This window comes from Bubalus bubalis, chromosome 4 (genome assembly GCF_019923935.1).
Source record: "Bubalus bubalis isolate 160015118507 breed Murrah chromosome 4, NDDB_SH_1, whole genome shotgun sequence".
NCBI lineage: Eukaryota > Metazoa > Chordata > Mammalia > Artiodactyla > Bovidae > Bubalus > Bubalus bubalis.
In genome coordinates this window covers 68,018,560-68,037,344 of record NC_059160.1, presented here as the reverse complement: position 1 = coordinate 68,037,344, position 18,785 = coordinate 68,018,560, and positions in this window count along the sequence as shown.

Sequence of the window (18,785 nt, the reverse complement as noted above, 5' to 3'; positions counted from 1 at the left end):
TTCAGTCGCTCAGTCATGTCCGACTCTTTGCGACCCCATGAATCACAGCAAGCCAGGCCTCCCTGTCCATTACCAACTCCCAGAGTTCACTCAAACTCATGTCCATTGAGTCGGTGATGCCATCCAGCCATCTCATCCTCTGTCGTCCCCTTCTCCTCCTGCCCTCAATCCCTCCCAGCATCAGGGTCTTTTCCAATGAGTCAGCTCTTCGCATGAGGTGGCCAAAGTATTGGAGTTTCAGCTTCAGCATCAGTCCTTCCAATGAACACCCAGGACTGATCTCCTTTAGGATGGACTGGTTGGATCTCCTTGCAGTCCAAGGGACTCTCTAGAGTCTTCTCCAGCACCAGAGTTCAAAAACATCAATTCTTCGGTGCTCAGAGGCCTTCTTCACAGTCCAACTCTCACATCCATACATGATCACAGGAAAAACCATAGCCTTGACTAGACGGACCTTTGTTGGTAATGTCTCTGCTTTTGAATATGCTATCTAGGTTGGTCATAACTTTCCTTCCAAAGAGTAAGCATTTTTAATTTCATGGCTGCAATCACCATCTGCAGTGATTTTGGAGCCCCCAAAATAAAGTCTGACACTATTTCCACTGTTTCCCCATCTATCCTCCATGAAGTGATGGGACCAGATGCCATGGTCTTAGTTTTCTGAATGTTGAGCTTTAAGCCCACTTTTTCACTCTCCTCTTTCACTTTCATCAAGAGGCTTTTTAGTTCCTCTTCACTTTCTGCCATAAGAGTTGTGTCCTCTGCGTGTCTGAGGTTATTGATATGTCTCCTGGCAATCTTGACTCCAGCTTGTGCTTCCTCCAGCCCAGTGTTTCTGGGCTGATGTACTCTGCATATAAGTTAAATAAGCAGGGTGCCAACATACAGCCTTGACACACTCCTTTTCCTATTTGGAACCAGTCTGTTGTTCCATGTGCAGTTCTAAGTGTTGCTTCCTGACCTGCATATAGGTTTCTCAAGAGGCACATCAAGTGGCCTGGTATTCCCATCTCTTTCAGATTGATGTACCTCATTCTAAATAGGTACATTAAAACAACACCACACCCGAAGCATGTAAATTTATATTTTGCCTTTCTTATTTCTTAAGTTCTGTTAAAAAAAAATCCTTCGTTTGGTAACATTTTTCATACATTTTATAAAAGCTTTACCTATTCATTATTCAGATAAATAATTATTCATATGATCAAACAAATTTGGATTTTAGTTTTCATTTTGTGGGTATACTATAAATATACCCTTTCCTGAGTCCTCTGAATCATTCTCCTCCCTTTTTGATGAGTTATGTCCACATCCTCACGATATTCTCATAAGTCTACACCTTAATTGCTGGCTCCTAAACTTGATGTGCTTCATTTGGCCACTTTCAGCCCTGGCAAACTCTCCCTGACTTTCTAGTATTTGACAGACTTGAAATGAGCTTGACGTTGCTCATGTTTGCTTTTAGCATTTGTCAACAGCTCAGTTTAATTCTGTACTCCTCTTGAGGTTTATTTTTGGTTAGCTTAATCCCCATTTCTTCTCTCTGGCACTAACTCCCTCACCCCTATCCCAGCTACAAAACTTTGGGTAGAGGAGAGTATACTGATAGGCAGAACCTCACTCCCAGATTGAAGTTTAAAGCAAAAGTAAAGAGAGCACCAACTTCCAAAGTGTCACATGTAATCTAAAAATGTTGTCACTTTTAGGAGCAATAATATTTTCCAGTAATGTACCTTTTCATTTAGCTCCAAATATGCCCCAGTTCTGTAATCTAGGGATGAAAAGTGGATATTTTCCACCTGATGATTGTTCCATGCCTGTGTCACAGAGATGAAATCCCTTACTTTGAATAAATACTTTGTTTTTCTTCTTAAACCATACCCTCATACCGCATCAAACAGTTGCATTAAAAATAAACAACAACAGTAAAACCAAAACAAGTCTATAAATAAGTATCCTTACAACTCAGACTCAAAAGATTCTACTAATAAAAATTCAGGAGGCAACCTGAATTGATAAATTCTTACAGAACTCAGTTTCAGTACAACATGAATCAAAGACATATGAGAAATTGTTGTTGTTCAGTCGCTAAGTCATGTCTGACTCTTTGTGACCCGATTGACTGCAGCATGCTAGGCTTCCCAGTCCTTCACTATCTCTTAATATCTGGGAAATTAGGGTAAGTCAACACAGCTCTTTTAAAGGGAAGCAAACAGGGGGAAAAAAAATCATGAAATCTTAAAAAATATCCTGGGGTTTAAAAAGAAGAGAACCACTCTAGGAAATTGAATGAGTATCTATTTGAACGAATTTCTCTTTAGAAAAAAGAATGTATTAGACTTGTGTTCTCAACAAATTTCAAGAAAATGTTGCATGAATTAGTCTAAAATATACATCATGATGATGAACATGAGTTTGAGCAAATTTCAGGAGTTGGTGATGGACAGGAAAGCCTAGCATGCTGCAGTCCATGGAGTCACAAAGAGTCAGACACGAATGAGTGACTGAACTGAAATGAAGTATTTTGAGATAAGTAGAGCAAAGCAATGATGTATGGATTAAAAATCACAATTACAGCATTAGGGGGAATAGAATTTGAATGCCTAAAAAATCAAATTACTTTAGTAGGAGATATATTAGAAACATAGTCTAAGAACATAGATGAAAAGGATAAAGTAATGTTCAAAATGTGAGAAAAGATAAATGCCCTGGAGAACATATTAGGAAAAATAGAGAGGAAATGATACTTGCTGCTGCTGCTGCTAAGTCGCTTCAGTCATGTTCGACTCTGTGCGACCCCAGAGATGGCAACCCACCAGGCTCCCCCGTCCCTGGGATTCTCCAGCAAGAACACTGGAGTGGGTTGCCATTTCCTTCTCCAATGCATGAAAGTGAAAATTGAAAGTGAAGTCGCTCAGTCGTGTCCGACTCCAGAGACCCCATGGACTGCAGTCTACCAGGCTCCTCCGTCCATGAGATTCTCCAGGCAAGAGTACTGGAGTGGGGTGCCATTGCCTTCTCCGGAAATGATACTTAAGAAATAACAGAAAAAAGCACCATTGATTTTTAAAGAAATGACTGTAGCAAAAAATATAGAACCTGAGTCAAGTTTCAGGAAACCATAGCTAAAAATAAATACATACTAAAGACATAAAAGCAAACAAAAATCTTGATGGGTTTACCAACTCTACAGGTAAGGAAAAAGACTCCACAGTAATCCAAGACTTTAGAAGTAATATTTATTTATTTATTTATTTTTTGTTGTTGTTGTTAAAGTTTTTTTTTTTAATTTTATTTTATTTTTAAACTTTACATAATTGTATTAGTTCTGCCAAACATCAAAATTATTTAAAAAGAGCAAAATTGGACTTACCTCTGACTTCTTGCATGCAGTCATGAATGGTATAGCATGATGAAATGATATTGCACGTGGTAGTGAAGGAAAAAATGTGACATAGAACTCTGTGCTACATATTACTTGTCATTTGTATGTGAAAGCAACAGAATGGTATACACAGATTACAGAATAGAACACGTACAGAATGCTCTTCATGAAAAATCTACTTAAAATTTTAGGATAAAAATAATTTGAAAATCACAAGTAATATGAAACAAATTGGGAATTGTTGTCTAGAAATAAATAACATAGAAAATGAACTGCTAAATTTTAAAGGTGTAAATTGTCAGTGCTTCTAGAAATTGTTCTGATTCTCCAATAATTTTTGTCATGCTCTGTTTCTCCCATCTTTTGAGAATTGGACACTGGGCAATTTATCAAGTGGCAATATATCCAGTACGTAAAACTGGATATAGCCCTTAAGCTATTTTTAGCTTATTTTTGTGTATGGTGTGTATGGTGTGATGGAATGGTCTAACTTCATTGATTTGTGTACTTGTCCAGCTTTCCCAACACAACTTGCTGAAGAGACTGTCTTTTTTCCATTCTATGTTCCTTCCTCCTTTGTCAAATAGGAGAGTTTATGGGTGTTGGGTTTATCTCTGGGCTGTCTATTCTGTTACATTGATTCATATGTTTGTACCAATATCATTTTTTGATTACTGTATCTTTGTAGTATTATCTGACCTCTGGGAGGTTTATACCTCCAGCTTTGTTCTTTTTCCTCAGAATTGCTCTGGCAATTCTGGGTCTTTTGTGGTTCTATACAGGTTTTAGGATTATTTGTTCTAGTTCTCCAAAAGATGTCATGGGTAATTTGATAGGGACTGAATTAAATCTATAGATTGCTTTTGGTAGTATGGCCATTTTAACAATATTAATTCTTCAAATCCAAGACAGGATTTGGATCTGAAGACAAATCAAACAATCATTCCATTTTTTGTATTGTCTTAAGTTTCCTTTATCAATGTTTTATAGTTCTTAGCATGTAAGTTAGAAGTACATATTAAAAACATTAATTTTTACCAAAAATTGATAGCCAAACCCCAAGCATTAATGTGAAACTACATGATGTTTTTACACTAAATACTGATTTCTAGAGAGTACAGAAGAGAAGAAATTACTTCTCCTCTTTGTTCTTTTCAGATTATTATTTGGTTTATATTCATTAAGTGTGATGTAATAAAGCATACTTGAACTTTAGGTGCAGACAGTATAAATACTTCATTGCCATTTAATGGATTTGTATAAATCCCTCACCAACATTTAGTAGATTTCCCACTTGGGCAAGTCACCTTAATTTTCTCAGACTCAGTTTATTAGCTTGTAAAATTCAGGGTGATAGTATTTACTTTCCAGTTATTTAAGTAATATAATGAAAGGAAGGAAGAAAATAAGGATAGAAAAGGAAGAAGAAATGAAGGACAAGGGAAAGAAAAGGAGAAACGAAAGAAGGGAGGAAAGGGAAAACAAGAAAGAAGTGAGCACCTATTTTCAGTTGGCACCCATGTTCTTTCCTTACCCCTTTCACTGCTTTTCTTAAGAGCAAAAATAAATATTTGTTTAATAACTATTAATCATCTCCCGAGTATAGTTCTGGGCACTGTTAATATAAATGTGTGCTGTGTATCAGTCTAGTCAACAAGACAGAACCCACATTAGTTTCTTCAACAGAGAGAATGTAATTTACCTTAGGGAGCTGGGACTTGAGTTTCTGAAGGTTAAAAATGCAAAAATGGAAAATTTGAGGTTACAAAGAAGCAGCTAGATCTCCTGGAGCTGAATGAGTAAAAGAAAAGGTGAGGCCCTTTGGAGCTGAACCTGAAACTTCTAAGGAGGGGATGTAACCCAGTTTCTCCTGGTACCATGAGGAAGTAGTGCCACAGATCCCTGACCAAGACTTCTGGGGAGAGGAGACTGTTTCACAGCTGCCAATGCCTCTGAGGGCTGCAGTGAGGCTAGCTAGTTTTGGCAGTACCAAAATAGGCAGGTGGCTGAAACAAGAGTGAAGAGTCATGCCTAGGGTAACTAGCCACCAGGACAGGAAGCAATCCCTCCTCCTCTCATTTTGCCTTTTGGTCTTCCTCTAGTGTTCCCTGTTGGCAGAACCTATCAGGACTGCACCTTGATAGTAGCTGAGAGAAATATAATTTGAGAGAAGAGAAATGTAATTTGCAGGGTCATAGCCACAGAGTCACAGAAGTATAGAAAGGTAGATTTAGAGTTGAGAGATAATAGCCTAATAATTGACACAGATCTCACCCTCAAAATATTTATCATTTACAAAGACTATGTTATTACTATAGTTGAGTTGCTGTTCAGGGTACTTACCTAAAAGTGTTAAGAGAAGGCAATTGGATATTTGACTTGATTAACTTACTCAAGGTGCCAAGTTTTGCTATTTCTAATAAGCAGTACATAGTAATTTTAAAAATTTCTTATGTAAACAAATACTGCATTTGGTTGCACAATTTCCCCACACTTCAAATAAAATTGGTTGTACTTGCCTATCTGAGTACAACTTTCAAATTTAAAGTTTAAAAATGACTTAAGTTTGTATTAAATTTTGATTGCATATAAAATTCTGATAATATATTTTAAAAATTAACTTCAAATCCTCTCTTAAATATTAATCAACCTAAAATCAGTCTCCTTACATTTTCCAAATCATTACTGCTTCATGTTTTTAAAAATAGCTTCAGAGAAACTATAAATCAGCTGTGGCTCTATTTTTGTTACACTAATAATAATATGTGATATCTGTCTAAAATCTGACTTGCTTCTTGAGTTTATGTAAGTTGATTCAGCTTTCAAATTATAGTACTTTGACAGATATTGCTTTAATATTTAAAATACATTGAGTCTGTAGTGGAAATGTAAAAACAAGCCTCAATTTATCTGTGTTATTTATTAATATAAATAAGAAAAACATAAGGCTGACATATTCTTAAAAACAAGTTATACATTAATTGTAGTAGTACTGTCAGATTTAATTAGGTTATACATTACCATGTTACTAAATCTGATTATGCATTTTATGAGAAATAGGAGTACAAAGAGTTTGTAGCATTTTCAGTGATTGATTTCTTGTAATATTTCACAGCTTATTCTTTTAGTCATGCACGCAAAATGTAAATGGGTCAGTGAATGTGTAAAAGAAATAATAATTAAGTTTGACAATAAACTATGTAATTAGATTTCTATTAACACCCACAATCCTTTCAGAAACCTTGTGGTTCATCTTCCTTCAAACAAAGACTGAAGAGAACACTCTCTGCTTCCGTCACCTGCTGTAGTTACCAACATAGATTGCTGAGTGATTAGCACATGGGCAGCTCATATCCACAGAGAGAAAAATTATCTCTGAGGACAGTTGCAAAAGACTGTAATTAATGTTTCACTCTCTACTTTCCGTATATCTTAATGACTTTACTTAAGTTTCTTTCCACATAAGGATAGAGACAGTTTTGCAAGCCCCAAGGAAAACACTTTAAAATCAATGAACTGCTTATTCTAAAAAGTTATTTTAAGACTTAATTTAAATTTAATTTAAAGAATTTCACCTTGCCATGCTAACACAGAGTACCAAATCAACCTCAATGAAAAGCAGCTTAACTTTAAGGGACTGTCCAAAAGTTTAAACTAGAACAGTGAACAAATTTGCTGAGTGATCACTCTGATCTGGTTAAATGGCTGTTGACCATCTGATTGTTTTCGTTCCCTGAGAGAGTCTGTTGGCCAGAAAGGACATTTGTTTCTTTAATCAATAAATCACCCTTGAACCTGGAAAACTGTTAAGTCAGTTAAGCACCAAGATACTGCTTTATGATGGCTTAGCTAACTAACTCCTATAGGTGGCGCTAGTGTTAAAGAACCGCCTGCCAGTGCAGGAGACATAAAAGAGATGTGGATTCAATCCCTGAGTTGGAAGATACACTGGTAGATGGCATGGCAACCTATTCCAGTATTCTTGCCTGGAGAGTCCCAGGGACCGATGAGCCTGGTGGGCAACAGTCCGTAGGATTGCAAAGAGTTGGATATGACTGAAGTGACTTAGCATGCAAGCACACAGCAAACTGAAATTCTACCCAGACCGGATTAATTATAGAGTAGGCAGTCATGGCTCTCTGCTTTGAAAAGCACAAGAAAGTATATTAAATATTTCACGGGGAAAATATCTAATGGCTGTCATTGGTTCAATTATGACATTTATGTTGATATATGGAGTATTTTAATTTGATATGTGTGATTCTTTGGAAGTAGGTACAATTTTGCAAAAAAGTTAATTCATTAATTATAATTTTAGGTTACACAAATGTGTCCATTTTGAAGTCATTTGAAATACTGAAGCAAAGTATAAAGATTTGTTGGAATTACTTTTTTTACTTACTCTTTTTCTAGAGTCATCAAGCAAATTTCTCAATTTATAACTAATTTTTGCTTTTAATTTGGTGGTAGAAACATGATGCCTCTCTTAAACATTTGTAGAACTTCATAAAATGTTGATGTATTTTCACACACATATTTTCTTAGATGTAATGGTTTTGTCTGAAAATGCACTTACAAGATTTTATAAATGCAACTCTATGTTATGTGTTGCAGGTTTATTTTCCTTCTGTGATTAAATCTAATATAGTTCCACAATTAAAAATTGCCTCCTAAATCTTAGCCTGCCAGGCTCCTCTGTCCATGGGGATTCTCCAGGCAAGAATACTGGAGTGGGTTGCCATGCCCTCCTCCTGGGGATCTTCCCAACCCAGGGATGGAACCCAGATCTCCCGCATTGCAGGCAGATTCTTTACTGCCTGAACCACCAGGGAAGCCCCTGCTAAATCTAGAGCTACTTAATTTCCATGTTTGCAGACAAAGACAGTGAGGCTCTGCTGTTAGAATGCTTGGGTCCAAGTTTCAGATTTGCCAGTTGCGGTTTATTTAATCTTAACTAGTTCTTTTTAACCCCTGTAAACCTCTTCTGCAATAAGGGAATCATAATGGAACAACCTCATGGGTTTGCTGCATGGATAAAGTGAGATGATAGCATGTGAAGTGCTCAGTGTAATGCTGTTAATAGGGCTCAATAAAGGATAAAAACTCTTATCTTAATAACTTACTAAAGGTAAAAAATTCTCAAATGTTTCATCTTTCTATAATATTTTACACATATTTCATTTTATTTTTTTCTTATGTATGAATATATACCCTATATATGAATTATACTTCATAAGATAAATTACCTAACCCTTTTATATTTGTGAGCTTATTTTAATCCTCAGAAAAATTTTATATATAACACGGAATAGATATTGCTGGAACTGCTTCATAAATAAATTACAATCCTTAGAAATCAGAACTAGTCATGATTATTGTTAGGTTATGGTTACAAAAAAAGAAATCAGAAGCTAGTAAAATTTTTCCCAAGGTCTTATAGAAAAGCAGATTTGAGAGAAACATTAATGTTTTATAAACAGTATAATATGTATTACTTATATTGTGTCTAATTTGGGTTTCACTTTTAAAGTGATTCCGTCTTCAGTTTTATTATAATCCTCATCCTTTTCAATGGACATAGGATTTTTGCCCAGCTCTATTTTCTTGAGAAATCATTTGATATTCTTCCCATTGTCAGTCACCATATCTGAATCCTGCCTTTGTTTTACCAATAAATAAATTAACATCTGCCACAGGTCTCAGGCATGAATTCCCCTGACTTTTAATAGATATCCCTGTAGGAGTGGGGTGTTAGTCATTCAGTCATGTCTGACTCTTTGCGATCCAATGGACTGTAGCTCACCAGGCTCCTCTGTCCATGGGATTCTTCAAGCAAGAATACTAGAATGGGTTGCCATTCCCTTCTCCAGGGGGTCTTCCCAACACAGGGATAGAACCTGGGTCTTCCACATTGCAGGCAGATTTTTTGCCATCCACACCACCAAGGAAGCTAGATACCCCTCTATTTGTCTACTAAGATTGGAAAAACAAAGACCTTTCTCCAATTTTTAGTTCCTTTAGGACTTTTTTTGATTTCATGGCTTACTAATGTGTTTATTAAAAAGTAATATTCATTGTCTAGTAGCTGCTGCTATAAGAGCATCGTATTGCACACACTACTGCATTCTGCTCCAAAATGTATATCCAGTTATTTTTACTCATCAAATACTGTATTAAAATATACTACTTCCCCCCAAAGCAATTTAAACACCATCAGCCATTGGTGAGAGTGAGTGAGCAAATTAGATGGCATTGTCCTTGTAGAATTCCCATTCCTTCATGGCAAGGGCACTGAAAAAATGAACCTTGCACTTCCTCTGTATGAAAGCACAGTGTTTGTGGACTTGCTCATCATCCATCTACCTAGCTGAATATTAAAGATGGAGCTGCAAGGTATATAGCAGCTCATGAGGTCCCAGGGAGCATTCATTTTTTGGTACAGCCAGAGTGTCAGCATTTTCTATGGGTTAAGTCAACCATCTTTCCAGTAGCTACCCAGGAGTGCTGCCCACTTGTCAGGGGATACAGAAGCTAAGGTAACTAGAAACCTAGTTAACTTTTGTTTTTTTCCCCCATTCTTCTTTCCTGTCTTAGATTTTTCATATTCTTATATTACTGTCAATTATATATTTTAATTTTGCAGTTATTTTTCTCTCATAATGATTCTTGATTTTTAATATATCAATTAGTATAATCATTTGTAGATATTTAGAATTGCACTTAAATAATGGTTTTAATGAGGACTCATGCATTTGAAGGGGACAAGCAAATTTCAGAATACCAAAGTTACCATGTTGTTGGAGGTGGAAGTATTATTAACTCTCTTTAGAAGAAACTCAGGTGTTTATTATCCAGCTTGTGGTCCCCAGCAATACACTCTAGATGAAAATTCTGGAGAATCGGTAAAATGTCGAGACCAGCTCGACAAGCAGGGTTTCCTGCTTGATATGGGGTTTCCAAGCATGATACGTCGAGAGAATGAGAAAGGAGACACAAGAATTCAGAGAAAAGTGAGGATCAGTGGACCAACACGGCTCCAAGGTGAAGGTGCTGAAACTGAATCCAGGCCAGCTTTATTATACTTTCAGCAGTGAATGAAAGAAGAAGTGGGGAGTTAAACTGTAACTCATCTGGCCTTCAGGGCCAAAGAACAAAATGATCATTAACCACTGAGTAATTAGGAAACAGTAATCAATAACAAATCAGTAACTAAGACTAATATTCTTATCTATAGATTTTCTACCAGATACGTAAAACAAGTGACTCTGAGACACCAGTTGAGAAACAGTCTAGGGTCGGTTTTCAGACCCCAGGATCATATCTTGTTTTCAAGATTATGAACTGTTCCCTCTGGACTTGTTCCAAGAGTCTCATGCCTTATAGCATACAATTTATCAATAATTATAAATTCTTTTGCAGCCCTTGCCAGGGCCTGCTTTTCTTTTATTCTTCTTGTCTCCTACAGTTAAAGTTGAACTTAATTGCCTATTACACTTGGAAATTGGGTTGTCTTCCAAGAGTTAAGTTACTCATTTCACTGGGGTATCTAAACTATAAGCTGAATGAATTCACCTCTTTTTTTAGGTTTGTACCAATGCAGTTAAATATTGTCCAAGAATGTTACAAACAAACAAACAAAAACACCATTTGAATCTTTAAATAGGCACTTCCCATTATGGTATAATTTTATTTAGTATTCATGTATGTACTTATTTATGTAACTTGTTCTCTCACTTTCTGCATTGACTTCTTAACTATTATTTTGCTTCCCCTTTGCACCCAAGATTTTTGGTTTCAAATGAGAAGGAATATGCAAAGCTCAATATTAGCACAAAGAAAGGGAAGGCAGATTTCTGGGAAGGGTATCTTCATCAGCCTAGAGATTCAGATTAGAAGTCAGTCTGGAACTGTGGTAGACAGAATAATATATCTCCAGAGGTGTCCTTATCATAATCCAAAAACATGTAAATATCTTACTTTAATGATAAAAGACACTTTGCAGATGTGTTAAGGATTTTTCAGTGGACAAATTGCCTTGGATTATGTGGGTGGGTCTAGTGTAACCACAAGGATTTTTACAGCAGGGAAGCAAGAACATCACAGTCACAGAAGGAAATGTGATAATGGATGCAGTGGAAGTGCTAGTCTCTCAGTTGTGTCTGACTCTCTGCCATCCCTTAGACTGTAGCCCACCAGGCTCCTCTGTCCATGAGATTTCCCAGGCAAGACTAGTGGAGTGGGTAGCTATTCCCTTCTCCAGGATATCTTCCCAACCCAGGGATTGAACCCAGGTCTCCTGCATTGTAGGCAGATTCTTATCATCTGAGCCACCAGGGAAGCAGAGAGAAGAGCAAAAAGGGGAGAGGGTAAATAGAGTGAAAGAGAAAGAGAGAAGAGAGAGTTGATTGGAAGATGCTATGTTGATGGCTTGGAAGATGGAGGAAAGGGCTATACACCAAGGGAAGCCGCTGGCCTCTAGAATCTGGAAAAGGCTAGTAAACAAGATTCTTCCCTAACACAATCTTGTATACACCCTGAATTTAGATCTTATGACCTCCGGAATTATAAGAAAGTTGTAGTTGTTGTATTAAGCCATTAGACTTGTGATAATTTATTACAGTAGCAATAGAGAAGTGTTACAGACACCAAGAGGGGCATCATATAGCCATGCTCCAATCACAGAAATTATTTACTTATTTAATAGCATTGTCAGAGCCCTATGTGTTATTCCCACCTGTTCTTTTAGTTACTTTCTTAGAACTGAAAACTCACATGAAAATATCATTTTTGCTGAGTCTAGTTTAAATTCCCACTTCCTAGTTGCCAGGGCATTTGGAGAATGACTCTACCATGACCTTATATGGAAACCTTAGTGACAGCATGTCTTCCTTGATTATCAATATACTCCTTTCAGAAGAAGGCTGTTCTGACTCTAATCAGCCCAAAGAAATGAGCATCTCATTCAGCTTCTGAATACACATCCCTCCTGTTCCTTTAAAGACATTAGTGAGCTTCCTGGTGCAAAGTAAGTGCACAGTTTTCAGTATTCATCTTACTTCATTTTCCGGTGCATTCCATAATATGGATCATTCTATTCTTGAGCCAGACATTCATATATGTTTCTGTGAGTTCATGCTCTGCTACTAAGTTAACCAGTGAGTAGGCCATTGTTATTCTGCTGTTCCATCTCATCTCATTTGACTCTTAATCCTCTTCTAACCTGTCTCTAAATGTTGAAATTCCCAGAGTTTAACCTAACTCTCCAGATCTTTTTCAGTTGTCTCTTTTTAATGACTCAACAATTTCCATGGTTTTTAAATATCATATATATGGTAATGCTCCCTCAATTTTTGATTACATCTCTATTCTTAACCACTGAACACTCATTTCCAACTGCTTATCAACAATGGCACCCCACTCCAGTACTCTGGCCTGGAAAATCCCATGGATGGAAGAGCCTGGTAGGCTGCAGTCCATGGGGCTGTGAAGAGTCGGACACGACTGAGCGACTTCACTTTCACTTTTCACTTTCATGCATTGGAGAAGGAAATGGCAACCCACTCCAGTGTTCTTGCCTGGAGAATCCCAGGGACGGGGGAGCCTGGCGGGCTGCCGTCTCTGGGGTCACACAGAGTCGGACACGACTGAAGTGACTTAGCAGCAGTAGCAGCATCAATATCTCTTTATACATCCCACAGACACCTCAAACTAACATATCTAGAGCTTCATTCTTCACTTTCATTTACAAACCTCTCTCAGCCCCTAGCTTAGCAGCTGTTTCCTCAGATGTTTAAACCAAAACTGGGAAATTGTAGAGTTCTTTGTGTACAAACCACAGAATCAGACTCTGGCTAACACAAATGCCAAATTATTCCAAGTAAACTTAGACTTTCCAAATAAACTGAATAATTGATCCAGACAGGAAACAAGAACTGTAGCAGTGATCTCATGGCAGGAGCTGCAAACCTAGGAGGGTCTTCTAGTCAATGAACAACATCTGTTCCAACCTTTACCACTCCCCATGATGGAACCGTCTGGAAAACTGTGCCTTGTGGGTTATGCCTTTAGCTTTGCCTTTAGCCTTTGACTGTGTGGATCACCACAAACTGTGGAAAATTCTTCAAGAGATGGGGGTGAATACCAGACCACATTACCTGCCTCCTGAGATCTGTATGCTGGTTAAGAAGCAACAGTTAGAACTGGACATGGAACAATAGTCTGGTTCCAAATTGGGAAAGGAGTATGTCAAAGCTGTATATTGTCACCCTGCTTATTTAACTTATATATGCAAGGTACATCATGTGAAATGCTGGACTGGGTGAAGCACATGCTGGAATCAAGATTGCTGGGAGAAATATCAATAACTTCAATATGTAGATGACACCACCCTTATGGCATAGAAAGTGAAGAAGAACTAAAGAGCCTCTTGATGAAAGTGAAAGAGGAGAGTGAAAAAGTTGGCTTAAAACTCAGCATTCAGAAAACTAAGATCATGGCATCCAGTCCCATCACTTCATGGAAAATAGATGGGGAAACAATGAAAACAATGAGAGACTTTATTTTCTTGGGCTTCAGAATCACTGCACATGGTGACTGCAGCCATGAAATTAAAAGACCCTTGCTCCTTGGAAGAAAAGCAATGACCAACCTAGACAGCATATTAAAAAGCAGAGATATTACTTTGCCAACAAAGGTCCATCTAGTCAAAGCTATGGTTTTTCCAGTAGTCATGTATGGATGTGATAGTTGGACCATAAAAAAAGCTGAGCATTGTAGAAATGATGTTTTTGTTTTGTTTTTTAATTAATTAATTTTTTATTGAAGGATAATTGCTCTATAGAATTTTGCTGTTTTCTGTCAAACCTCAACATGAATGAGCCATAGGTATACATATATCCCCTGCCTTTTGAAACTCCCTCCCATCTCCCTCCCCATCTCCACCCCTCTAGGTTTATACAGAGCCCCTGTTTGAGTTTCCTGAGACATACAGCAAATTCCCATTGGCTACCTATTTTACATATGGAAATGTAAGTTTCCATGTTACTCTTTCCATACATCTAACCCTTTCTTCCCCTCTCCCCATGCCCATAAGTCTGTTCTCTATGTCTGTTTCTCCTTTGGAATTGGTGCTTTTGAACTGTGGTATTGGAGAAGACTCTTGAGAGTCCCTTGGACTGCAAGGAGGTCCAACCAGTCCATCCTAAAGGAGATCAGTTCTGGGTGTTCATTGGAAGGATGGATGCTGAAGCTGGAAGTCCAATACTTTGGCCACCTGACGCGAAGAGTTGACTCACTTGAAAAGACCTTGATGCTGGGAGGGATTGGGGCAGGAGGAGAAGGGGATGACAGAGGATGAGATCATTGGATGGCATCACCAGCTCAATGGACATGAGTTTGGGTGAACTCTGGGAGTTGGTGATGGATAGGGAGGCCTGGCTTGTTGCAGTTCATGGGGTTGCAAAGAGTCAGACACGACTGAACGACTTAACTCAACTGAACTGAAATGAACTGTGTGTTATGCTTCATGTATCTAATCCCTGACTAATAATTTAGGAAGAAAGGATCTGACAAAAGGAACCTACAGGAATATGTTCAATTTCCCAGTTATGATAGAATACATAGTTTTATTGTTCTGTAAATTCTATGCACTGTGGGAGTCTTATAACACGGTGAAAGGCAATTTGAATGCTGTTAGAAAACAGTGATGAATTCTGCACAATCACAAAAATATGATATCTACTATAAAACTCCAGTACAACTCAGAATTGTATTATCTGACTCTTGTAACTCAAAACAACTCTTTTTTCTCTGTTCCCATTTCCAAGTCACCATCATTTTGGCACATTAATGGCAGTGGTCTACTAACTGATTCATTTACTGTTCCTCTTACTTATCTCTCATTTGACACTACCTTCAGCAAGAAAGTGGCTGTGCAAAAATCTAAAATGTATTACATCCCTTCTTAAACTCTTCCATGTTTTCAAATTGCACTTAAATAGAATCTGGATTTCTTAGTATCACTTACGAGGTGATAAGTGAAAGTGAAAGTGAAGTCGCTCAGTCATGTCCAACTCGTAGTGACCCCATGGATGGACTGCAGCCTACCAGGCTCCTCCGTCCATGGGATTTTCCAGGCAAGAGTACTGGAGTAGGTTGCCATTTCCTTCTCCAGGGGATCTTCCCGACCCAGGGATTGAACCTTGGTCTCCCACATTGTAGACAGACGCTTTACCGTCTGAGCCATCAGGGAAGTCATGAGGTGATATGGACTTATAAACTCATCTCATTCTAGTCATTGCAGTGTTAAGATATTTTGATCATCTCTTAAATTTTCTGCAGTAAAATTTTATTCTTATCTCTGGAGTTTGACTTCAGATTCTTCAGGCTGAGTTGATATTTCAGGTGCTCTTCCAGCAGATAGCCTTTCTTAGCTTTCACTCTATGTTTTAGGAAGAAAATTTTGGATCACTCAACCAATATAAGGTTCACTCTATTCTCATCACTTTCTGTAATTTTTATTCTAGAGTACTTATCACAATTTGTAATAATTTGTATTTAGCTTCTTTCCTTCTTTCTTTTAAACTACATAATAACAGGAACTATGTCTATTTTTGTTATTTCTGGCTTGTAGCTTCATATCTAGCAGGTAGATAGCACTAAACAAATAATTTACATGAACAAATGTATTCATTTCTTGGACGCCATTAGCAATGTAGCACAAACTGAGTGGCTTAAAATAACAGAAACCTATTGTCTCACAGTTCTAGCAGCTATATGTCTAAAATTAAGGCATAAGCCATGCCACGCTCCCCTTGAAATCTATAGAAAGCAATCTTTCCTTGCCTCTGCAGAGCTTCAAATGGTTGCTGACAATTCTTGATATTCCCTGGTTTGTACATATACACTCCAGTCTCTGATGCTGTCCTCTCATGGCCATCTTCCTTGTATCTTTACACCTCTTCTTATAAGGTCACTGGTCAGACTGAATTAAGGACATATGCTATTTCAGTATGACCTCCTCTTAAAGCAACTCATTATATCTACTATGATTTTATTTCCAAATGAAACCACATTCTGATGTACTGGGGGTTAGGGCTTCAAATTAACATCTTTGGAGACACAATTCAGCCAATAAAAATGGATTATAGGAAATGTGTAAACTCACTTATATACTGATGATTTTTTCTAAAGCAGAGTGAGACTTACCTATACCAAGTCTTTAGAGTGAATTTATCAACCAGGAGTGATGATTAACAATTAAAAAAAAGGAGAAAGAAGGTAAGATTTTACTATGTACATTTCTCTATCCAAAACAGGAAATTTTGATCCAGATATAGACGTTCCACTTTCCTAAGATTTTTAAACCTGGGTGCCATGTCCACAAGCCCACAAGTGTTTGTTGTATTATTTTCTATATTATTCTCTTTGATATGCTGCTATTGTTGTTGTTCAGTCACTAAGTCATGTCTGACTCTTTGTGACCCCATGGACTATAGTCTGCCAGGCTTCCCTATCTGTCACTGTCTCCCAGAGTTTGTTCAAATTCATGTCCATTGAGTCCATGATGCTATCTAACTGTATCATCCTCTGCCACCCTCTTTTCTTTTGCCTTTGATCTTTCCCATTATCAGGATCTCTTCCAATGAGTTGGCTCTTCACTTCAGGTGGCCAAAGTATTGAAGCTTCAGATTTAGCATCAGTCCTTCCGATGAATATTCAGGGTTGATTTCCTTTAGGATTGACTGGTTTGATCTCCTTGCAGTCAAGTGGAATCTCAAGAGTCTTCTCCACAACACAATTTGAAAGCATCAATTCTTTGGCACTTAGCCTTCTATATGGTCCAACTCATATCCATACATGACTACTGGAAAAACCATAAGTTTGACTATTTGGACCTTTGCCAGCAAAATGATTCATCTGCTTTTTAATATGCTGTCTAGGTTTGTAATAGCTTTTCTTCCAAGGAGCAAGCATCTTTTAATTTCTCTTTGATACATTCAATGATAAAGCAAATATCTGGAGAAAATGATAGCTGTCCTAAATGCATAAAAGTGGATAGAAGCATAGAATATGGTGGGAGTAAGAAATCAGAAGAAGGTACTGAATCAAAACTGTGGGAGTATCAGAAAAATATGACAAATCTGTGACACTTTCCTTGTCTATTTATTAATTGACTTGTGCATGTATAAATATATTCCAATCTGTTTAAGAGTTTGAATAGCAAGATTTAAATTGAAACTAAAGTCTATTTTCTAGTACAAAAAGGCTGATCAGTCTATCAGCTAATATAGATTGTCCCAGTTTATGCAAACCTGTAGAGCCTTGGTGAAGATGAACCTCTTTTGGTAGCACCTTTAACCTATTATTTGTCCATAAATTTTAAAGACACACATTGAAAATCGATTATACACTATTTAACTACTTCAGTTCTCAATATTGCATGAAAGCTGACTATACATTACTATACTAAAATTGTTTTTGTCAAAAACATCACCAATATTTCAGTATTTATCCTAGTCCATAGGTGCTTAGTCACTCAGTTGCATCTGACTCTGTGGCTCTTTGGAGTCATAGCCTGACAAGCTACTCTATCCATGGAATTTTTTAGGCTACAGTGGGTTGCCATTTCCTCCTCCACAGGATTTTCCCCACCCAGGGATTGAACTTGCATCTCTTGTGTTTTCTGCATTTCAGGCAGATTCTTTACCTGCTGAGACATTGGGAAAGTCAATAGAGATGATTCAATTTTAACTGTATTTATCTTCTTTGCTACACTAAAGATTATCACTTACATGCTGTTTTTGAAATACTCATCTCCTTAGGATTTTGTGATACCTACTACACTTTCTATTTTCTCTTTATTCTCTGACCAGTTCTCTTCACTGAATCTTTTACTCTGATATTAAAATGTTAGTGTTTTATAATGTTTTATCCTTAGCTTTCTTCCCTTCATCTGTGTTATTGGTGAGAAAAAAAAAAAAAAAAAAAGCTTACTCATGGCTTTATGTCCTGCCTATAATCTGATGATTCCCCAATTTTTATTCCCAGTCCAGAAATGTGTCCTGAACTTTCCCTCATAGAGCCAGAACTTTACTACACTTATTCTAATCCTTGGTGTAAGAAATTCCACATATCTAAGTTCTAATTCATCATTTCTCCTGTAAACTTTGTCATCCTATTATACATTTAACTGTAATGAAAGGTATAACCAACCAACTGAGAAGACATGAAATCATTTTCTGCATCATTTTCTCAGTTCAGTTATTCATAACATTTTGTTTTAAATCTTTTTTTTTTTTTTTTTAATTTTGGCTCCCCTGGGTCTTCACTGTGGAATGCACGCTCTTTGCTGCAGTGCACTGGGACTTCTCTGGTTGCAGCGTGCAGACTTCTGTTGTTG